Below are 8761 nucleotides of genomic sequence, written 5' to 3'. Positions count from 1 at the left end.
AGCATAACTTTTTACTCGGAGGTCGGAATTTAGCAAACTCGGTGGCGTTGGAAAGATAATTCAATTATCTATCATGCCATATGTCATGGGACACACAATGCATTTTGTACTAAAAGTTATGACCATCTGAAGTTGACCAATCAATAATCTTCATCTAACTGACTGTTGACCCTCATCTACGGTCAGACCTACGGACCGTGGATCGATTGACGGTTCGTGCTGGTCAACCGTCAATCGGGACTGAAGCTGGGCTTTTGGGGCATCGATCCACGGACACGAACTACGGTCCGTGACCTGACCTACGGACCGTAAGTCCGGCCGTGGGTCAACACTTAGCCAAATTTTCTGACTGAGTCTGGGAGGGGTTGCAGTGGTGAACCACGGACCACCAGCATGGGTCGTGGTCTGACCTACGGTCCGTGGATGGTAACCGTAAGTTGCACCTTCAACTTCTCGAAATCTGTATTTTTGGTCTGTTTCGAATACGGGGTGTTACACATGCAGCCTTTTTTCTCCAACGAAGAGCGAACTCTCGATAGTTTTCTGTGGACTTCTGTTTGATCTTCTCCAAATAGTAGCGATCAGGGGAAACTTCTACATTATGTACAAATCTTTCAGTGAAATCCTTTGTGAGTGCATTCCAGCTTGTCCATTGTTTAAATTCTTGTGATGTAAGCCACTCCAGAGCTTCTCCATTTAGACTTCGACTGAAGAGATACATCAACAATGCTTCATTTTTGCCAACTCCTACAAGTTGATCATAATAAACTTTCAGATGTGTTAGAGGATTTCCAGTTCTATTAAAAGTGATGAACTTTGGCACTTTGAAACCTTCAGGAAGGTGCAAATCCGGATGAATGCATAAATTTTTGTAGTTCAACCTCACAAAATCTGAAGAGTAATGAAGTTATTTTATCGCTTCCGCAATCTCTTCCTTCATGATATGCTTAGTCATTTCCTCTGTGGCCCTCCACTCCTTCTCCTTCTTTTCGTAGTGGTCAAGTTCAAAATAGGCAGTATAGTGAAGGTGTGGTTTGGTTTGGACTGGGATATCAAAAGTGACTTGTGGAGGTAAGGGTTGAGCGTTTGGTATATTTTGAATGCCATTTGCAGGGGTCTAGTACATAAAAGGGGATGTTTGAGGATTGTTGACATTTAGGCCTTGAAATGGAGGGAATGTTTGAGAGTTGTCAGTATTTTGATTTTGAGGGGGATGGAAGACTAGAGGGTTGGTATTCAGGTTTTGAAGAGGAGGTGGTGTTTGGTATGAAGTGCTGGTGTGATGAAGATTTAGGGTAGTTAAGTCGATAGTTAGGGATTTTGAGCAGCGTTGGAGGGTGGGTTATTCAGGACATGTTTCGAGTTTGAATTCAGAGGAAGAAAATTGAGTGGAAGCCTTCCATCACCTAGAATGTTAACATCGATAGTAGGAATTGACAATCTTGCTTTTTCTAGAGCTCAATCCTCATTTCAACAATTTGTTGCTTCAACTGTGCAATTAACTCATTTTGATCAACGATAGAGAGCTAAACTATAGCAACTTAAGTTAGGCCAGTATTCTCACTATTTTGGGTCATTTTTCCTTTCAACAAATTTCTATTGGAGGAGGAATCTTTGAGACCTTTGAATGTTCAACCAATTTCTCAACACAAATAAGTTTTGAGAACCTGAGAAAAAAAAATAACTCAAAAGACAAATGTGTTAGTTTGTATAGATAATAGGTAATACAAGATACCACACACAACGTAATAAACACATAAAAGTTGCTTCATTCGAAGATAACTAACCCACAGATATAGGAGATGACTAAATAGACAGAAATTTGTCCATTTGATTTTGGAATTAGTGAATAAGTAACGTCGACTTGAGTTTAGACGAAGTCGATTGTATTGTCGTACTTTTGATTTTCGATTGACATGCAACTCTAATTTCCTTGTAAGAGTTGAAAAACATAGAATTTTTCTAAAATAGGGACCGAACCTTGAAAGCTTGCCTACGTATCTCGTGAAGGAGAATTCAGGTCCCACGTAGTTCGACCAACTTGAATCTCTTTCGATTTGGGATGGAGGGTTAACTTCTTCTTTTTTCTGAAATGAGAAAGTAATATTTGAAAAATGAAATTCAAATTTTGTTGGGAAACTAAAGAATCGAAGAGTATTTAGACGCACTTCGATAGTGACTTGATATTTATGCTTAAGGGGTTCTAAAAATAATTCGTAGAGTAGTGAGCTAGAATATTTCCAAATAAAGCAACATATTCCCATAAGCAGTTATAACACATAAATAGATATTGCGAGTTTTAAACAGATATGTGACTCTTTTGTGCCAAGGGTAGGCCTAACGATTTGAAGGATATATAACGTCGTTTGAAACATTGCATTGCCCCCAAAACCTAAATTTATACAAGTTTTACGAATAAACTGAATGGGGATACATAATAGGGGAAATAAGATACAAAATGATCAGTCTCGCGCAGGGTACAATCCTAAACTAAGCTTCCATGGAAGGTCCTTCGTTCTTTGAGCTTCTTGCCATCTCTGAATTCCAACCTCTTCAGATGCAATGGTAATTTGGTCTCTTTGACTTGAACAAACAATTAAACTCCCATCCCCATAAGACAATGTTTTGCCAAATAACATATACATCCTTCAAATTTAAACACATAAACATGATTGTCTTTTATTGACCAATGGGCCAAATAGACACATGGTGGGCTTCTAATGGGCCCAACACGCCTTGGGTGTTGGGTCAACTTAGTTCAAATGTGGGATTTGGTTTCTCTCTACGCTAGTTGACTAAGAGTGGCTTTTGAAACACCGGGAACCCATGTGGACAACTGAGCCTGGACTCACGACAACCATTGGATGCCTGATGAACCAATTAATTGCTGATCATTCTGGAAAAGGGTTGAGTATAAAAAGCCCGGTTGCGATTATGCAAAAACCCGTTCTTAATATACTATACATACATGTTGGAAAATGTCATGAATGCAATGATAGTTTATAGCAATTTAACATGTAAAACATATAAACAATTCAACAATTAATAACAAGTAGTCAAATCATTACGGTTAGAACTTAATTAAATCCCCAGCAGAATCGTCATTTATGTTTTAGAAATAAAGATTTTTTGTTTCTAAAAAATCGACTTAACCTATGTTTTAAAGAAAACTCAATTTTCCATGAGAGTCGCCACTTAATTTTTTTTTTAAAATCAAGAAAATCTATAATTTTTTCAAAAGATTTAAACAGAATAAAATCATTTGAAATCCAAAGAGGTTCGAGGTTCAATTTACATTCCGAGAAGGTGTTAGGACCTCAAAATGTCCGCTAACTTGCAATTGACCAACGATTTGACTAAAACTTTCGACTAACTTGAAAAATTAATTAAGAAATAAAACCTGTTTTTATTTGGAAGGAAATAAATCTGAGGAGATTTTTTAAAGAAACTAACTCATATTTTAACAAGACAACTAATAAAATAAGTAATAAATAAAATATAAATATTTTGAACATAAAAATAAGAAATGACTATCTTTTGGGTAGGTAATTAAATTAAAACCAAATTGAAAAAAAAGTTAGAGCTAAACAAACAAATAACAATAAAAAAGAATAGTAAAGAAATAAAAAAAAAAAAACTTGGACTCTTGTCCAAATTTCAAGGTGTTGGGCTGGCAGGCCCAAATTTTCTCCTCCTGTCCTAATTCTAGATAGTTCAAAAAATTGCCCATTGCACTTTGTTTTGGGCCTGACCCATTCTTCCATCTGGCCTAAATACTAAAATAAAGGGCTACAGCATTGTTGGGCCTTTGGCCCAATTTTCCTGTCCTAAAACTATCAAAAATCTACACAAATGTATGGGTCTTTTGCCCAACTTCATCAAAAGAACAAGCTGCTGCAATTTAGGGCTTTCTTTCTCATTTCTGTGACTGTATACAATGTATACAACTTATAGATCACATTGTATACCGTTATATATATATCAGCTTCGAAACCTGGAAATTTAATTTTCCTGCCCTGTTCTTAAATTCATTGTTCAGCTGATTCGAAAAGGAAAAAATTCGAGCCGTTATGGCTCTCTCGAAATGCAAGATGAAGGACATAGGAGTTCAAGATGAACTCGGGCAGATTTCACATGCAACATAAAAAAAAACATAAAGTGACAACTCACGTATTTAATATAAGAAATTAGTGATGTACATACTCATGCTACTATTTTAGAGCCTAAACCTCACAAAGAAGACAAACATGATTCTCACTACTACTTAATTCAATCAATTTAAGCATGAGAACTATCACTCATAGAGATACAATTATAAACCAAAAAGTAGTATGCAATAACAACCAAATACTAACCATATATTATCAAACTTCCAAAACTTCTAAAACAAGAGAAATAAAAATAAAAATAAAAATTAACTATAACTAGACATAATTAGGCTTAACAGAGGAGACATAATAGCAAGATAGGGCAATCAAAAGCAATGCAAAAGGTAGAAAGAGCATACTATTGGAGGATAACACTATTAGGCAACAATACTTAATACAATAAGAAATTGAAGCTAAACAAATAGTAACAAACTGATTTGAAGAACTGGAAACAAATATCTATCCTAACAATTATATTTTTGGGTTCTCTTGTCTCGATGTGAGTTAGATAGAACAAAAAATTATTTCACACAAGAGATTAGAACATTTCTATGCATCAGGACTTATCAAAAAATGAGGAAATAAAGATTAATTTGAAGCTTGCTAATATTCAGTTAACCAAAAATTGGACAATCACAACACCACAACAAGAATAGCCAATTTTAGATGAAGCAGATGATTGAAATAAAGCAGCAACTAAGAGACTAAAGAATAATTAAGCAACTATGAGAATTCAAACCATTCGAAAGGGCTGGATTTAGGCTAAAACAAGTTCCTTTTCGCTCATAGTGGAACATTAACCAAACTTAAATAAGAAAGCAGGTCACAACAAAATATAATCATCAATACTTAAGAAATCCAAAAGAACATAATATAAAATAACACAGAGATAATCCTCAAGCTGACTTAGATATAAGAATTAAAACACAATCAAGAACACTGTAAACAGAAGACATAGAACAACTACGAATTAAATGGAACAAAATTAAGAAAATGATTTAGCTCTCTTTGGGCAGCGAACTGAGACTAGACGAGCAGGAGACGACTTCACCACCACTGGAATGCAACTCCACAAATGTCGATGAACAGAACAGAAACAAACGGGAGCAGAAATTTGATCACCAATCTCTATAACTTCAAAACCTATTTCCTAAATATTTGTATATAATTGTGTATAGCTAGTAGTTCACTGTATTTTTCTCGAATTCCAACTAATTTTTCCCAAACCTTAACAAAGAAGAAGAGGGAGATATTTATAGGGAATTAGGGCAAATTTTAGGGGGGGGGGGGTGGAATTTGAATTCAAAATTCAAAATTCCAAAGGGATAAGGGACGAGCTGGAATTTGTACCAATCTCTAACACAAAAATGAAATGGGTCGTTTGATTTTCGAGCAAGGACGAATGTGATGCGGAGGTGGAGACACCTGGATCAATTCTCGAATCATTTCATATGATTTGCTGGAGGAGAGGGACGATGCAAGCTGAGCACGAAAATGGGATTGATTTCACTGTTGGACACGCAATTCTGGACTGGTTTTGATTTTGATGTTCTGGGTTTTCAGCGTTCTGCTTCTGGGTTCGTTGGGCCATCCTGGAGCTTCTGGAATTTCTGGAAGAAGAAGACACGTAGGGGGTCGGGTATTGTCGCTGGAATTTGGGCTGTTGATCGGTATGTTTGGATGGCTTGGCTACTGTTGTATGTTGTATTGGATTGTTGGTGGTCTTAGGTTATTTGATGTTGGGTTGGGAAGAAGTGAATTAGGTTGAGGGAAAATTAAATTGGGCTGCTGAAATATAAAGAAAATAGGCCCAAAGCTTGTTCTTTTGATAGGTTTAAGATTTTGGCGGAAAATTGTAATTAAACAGTGACTAAATTTGGTTAAAACTTGAACAAAATGAATTAACATAAATTAATTAATGATATTCTTAATCTTAATGAAATAAAATAATAAACTTAATTATAAACTAATTAATTTAAAAATATAAACTATTATATAAATAAACTAATTAACCAAATATTTAATTAAAACAAGATCTTTTTGAGACGATTTTCGAATAATCATAAATTATAATAATTATATACAAAATTATGTAAAACATATATAATATCTAAAAATTATAAAAAGTGACAAAACTAGTTAAAATAAGTTGCAAACTATATTTTTTTTTTTTTTGAAATGTTATAAAACTAATTATTTTAAATAGTTTGAAATTGAAGAAGCTCGAAATGATTAATTTATATTGTGGAGGTCCGAAATTGTGTGTCAACAAAGATATCAAGGTAGATTGTGTGTACCAAGGGTGGATGACTTTCCAAAGAGGATCATGGAGGAAGCTCATAGCTCCAAATATTTTTACCATCCGGGTTCCACAAAGATGTATCGTGACTAGAGAAAAGTCTATTGGTGGAGTAGCATGAAGAAGGGTATTGTTGAGTTTGTTGCTAAGTGCCCAAATTGCCAACAAGTCAAGGTAGAGCACCAGAGGCCCGCCGGTATGGCTCAGGACATAGAACTTTCGAAATGGAAGTGTGGGATGATCAATATGGATTTTATTACGGGACTACCACGGTCCCAAAGACAACATGATTCGATTTGGGTGATTGTATATCGAATGACTAAATCATCCCATTTCTTACCGGTAAAGACTACCTTTTTAGCAAAAGATTATGTTAAGTTATATATTCAAGAGGTAGTCAGACATCATAGAGTTTTGGTGTCCATCATTTCAGATGGAGGTGCGCAATTCACCGCACAATTTTGGCAGTCTTTCTAGAAAGATTTGGGTTAGAAGGTAAAGCTCACTACTATTTTTCATCCTCAAACTGATGGTCAAGAAGAGCGTACAATTCAGACCTTACAGGATATGTTGAGGGCGTGTGTGATTGATTTCAAGGGTAATTGGATGATCACTTACCTTACATCGAGTTTGCTTACAACAATTACCACTCTAGTATCCAAATGGCTCCCTATGAGGCCCTTTATGGGAGAAGACATAGATCTCCAATTGGATTTTTTGAGGTTGGTGAATCTAGGTTTATGGGACCAGACATGGTTCATCAAGCTATGGAGAAAGTGAAGATTATTCAAGAGAGGTTGAAAACATCGCAAAGTCGTCAGAAATCTTATACCGATGTTAGGAGAAGAGACTTAGAATTTGAGGTGGTCGATTGGGTCTATTTGGAAGTTTCACCCATGAAGGGTGTTATGAGATTTGGCAAGAAGGGGAAGCTTAGTCCCCGGTATATTGGTCCTTACAGAATATCCAAGAGGATTTGCAATGTAGCTTATGAGTTGGAGCTGCCACAAGAATTAGCAGCAGTCCATCCGGTGTTTCACATTTCAATGTTGAAAAAGTGTATGGGCGATCCTTTACATGTTATACGGACTGGAGATATTGGTATTAAGGATAATCTATCTTATGAGGAGATTCCCATTTAGATTTTGGATCGTCAGGTTTGCAAGTTGAGAACCAAGGAGGTAGCATCGGTCAAGGTCCTATGGAGGAATCAATTTGTTGAGGAATCTACTTGGGAGGCTGAGGAGGATATGAAGAAGATATACCCACATCTCTTTGCTCCCGAAGAAGCTTCAAATCAAGGTACTAATTCCTTACTTAGTACTCTTCAAGATGATGTGATGTGTTATCTATTGCATGTTGGGTGTGTGAGCTGAATGTTAGATGTTACACCCTTAGTTCTACTTTAGAGTGATCTCATTTGAGGATGAATGTTCTTAAGGGGGATATATTGTAACATCCCGCCTTAGAAAGAGCTAAAATTAGAATGAACTAATTTGGAAAGAACCAAATCTGAAATTTTACAAGTTATGTATAAGTTGTGAGTTTTGGGACAACTTCTAATGACCATAATTTTCAGGACTTGGGTGTTCGATAAGATATCAAATGAAAGGTCTTGGAATCGTCTTTCCAACGCCACCGAGTTTGCTAAATTTCGAGCTAGTATGAGGGAGATATGCCCATTTGAAGTCAGGTTGTCTAGTTAAGGAAAGTTACCCGAAAATATGAAGGGTATTTTGGTCTTTTCCTTATCCCTTCAGCTTAAAGCGAATTTTGGTGATATTTAGGGGTCTAAACTGATTTGGTTCAGTTTTACAAATCCTAATTTATGCTGTGGTTTTGAGAAATCTTCAAGGAGAGGAGAAAAGGAGAAAAGTCAAGGCATTCTTCAAGTTTTCTTGCTAATTGAAGGTCGTTTCCCCAAGTGTTTAACCCCTAAGAGTTATGTGAGTTCTCATAGTGTTGGGTTAGTTCACCACACGCCAATCATTTTATTTTCAGCGATGTTTCATTCTTGAAGTTGAAGAATTTGAGTTTTTAATTTCCTTCTTGAAGTATTGTTTCCGTTCTTGAATTAGGATGCGTTCGATGAGTTCTTGGGATAATCGTATGGAGTTTAAGAGTTTTTTTTAGTATATTCTTCTGTATATTGTTTGGGTATTCAAATCTAACTGATTGAGGAAGAAACCATTCGATTCTAGGCGAATTGGGGTTAGAAAATGTGTAAGAATTTTCTTCGGGGTTTTCTGGGCAAAGGCTGGCGCGCCGCCCCACCGACGCGCCAGCGGAGGGGATCTGTAGGTTGGAGCTTGGC

This window comes from Solanum tuberosum, unplaced genomic scaffold, assembly GCF_000226075.1.
Source record: "Solanum tuberosum cultivar DM 1-3 516 R44 unplaced genomic scaffold, SolTub_3.0 scf00230, whole genome shotgun sequence".
In the NCBI taxonomy this organism is placed as follows: Eukaryota; Viridiplantae; Streptophyta; class Magnoliopsida; order Solanales; family Solanaceae; genus Solanum; species Solanum tuberosum.
The sequence above is the reverse complement of the archived record's forward strand: the minus strand, read 5'-3'. Positions refer to the sequence as shown.